This window comes from Acyrthosiphon pisum, chromosome X (assembly GCF_005508785.2).
Source record: "Acyrthosiphon pisum isolate AL4f chromosome X, pea_aphid_22Mar2018_4r6ur, whole genome shotgun sequence".
NCBI lineage: Eukaryota > Metazoa > Arthropoda > Insecta > Hemiptera > Aphididae > Acyrthosiphon > Acyrthosiphon pisum.
Window position 1 is genome coordinate 3,259,662 of NC_042493.1, and position 1,114 is coordinate 3,260,775.

The following is a 1,114-nucleotide window of genomic DNA, read 5'->3' on the forward strand; positions in this document are numbered from 1 at the left end:
CAGAAAAAGTGCTTCGATTTTCTTCAACAGTATCTTTCTGATAGGAAAGTGAATCTAGTTGGTATTTTGGGGGTCAAAAGTAAAATTTTTCCAATAGTTTTCAAAAGCGCCGTGAAAAACAAAAGAAAAATTAAGGAAAAACGGGAATTTTTACGCAAAATCTGTTTTCGAGAAAATTGATTTTGGTTTTTGGTGTAACTTTAAAACGAATGACTGTAGATATACATGAAATGTTCACTGGTTGTTTATATTTCCATTTTCTATACATGATAAAATTTTCAAAATATTTTGATTTATTTTAATTTAAATTTTAAATTGATTTATTTTATGTAAAAATCACGAAAATTTGCCAATTATTTTGAGTTAATAATGCGTAAACATTTTTCTTTTTAGAACTAAGATTTTAAAATGTAATCGAAGATTCCTTATAGGTTAATCTACCTTTATCAAAAAAAAAATGTCTATAAGAAACTCAAATTAAATTTTTATGAACGTTTGAAATTCATATTTTTACAACATTTGATATTCACTCGATTTCTTACGTAACGATTTTCTTACTTTATTGTAATTAAAAAACGAATGACTGTAGATGACTTAAAAATTTCACTGAATGTTTATATTAGAATTTTCTATACACGATAAAAATTTGAAAATAACTTGACTCTTTTTGAGCTGCTTACGGACATTGTCATTTTTCAATTTTTTTAATTATTTTTTCTATAAATATCAATAAAATTTTATTTGTTTGGTAAAAATGCGTGAAAATTTAATGCAAGGCTCCTGATATATTGTTACAATATCAATTGTAAAATATTAAAAATACATAGGCACAAATTTTTTTTATAAGCATTTGAAGTTTGAATTTTGACAAAATTTTTCAAATTTAAAATTGAATAATTATTTTGTCGTTAAAAATTTATAAAATGTTTAACTTTTATATCTAAGGATTGAAAATTTAAAACAAAATATTCACGTAAATATTTAATTCTGTTACCAAAAATTCTAAGAAATACATAGGCACAGTTTATTTTTATAGTCATTTTAAGTTCAAATTTGGACGAAATTACATATTAAAAAAACTGGAATAACTATTTTAATTATTTTGTTGTGATTG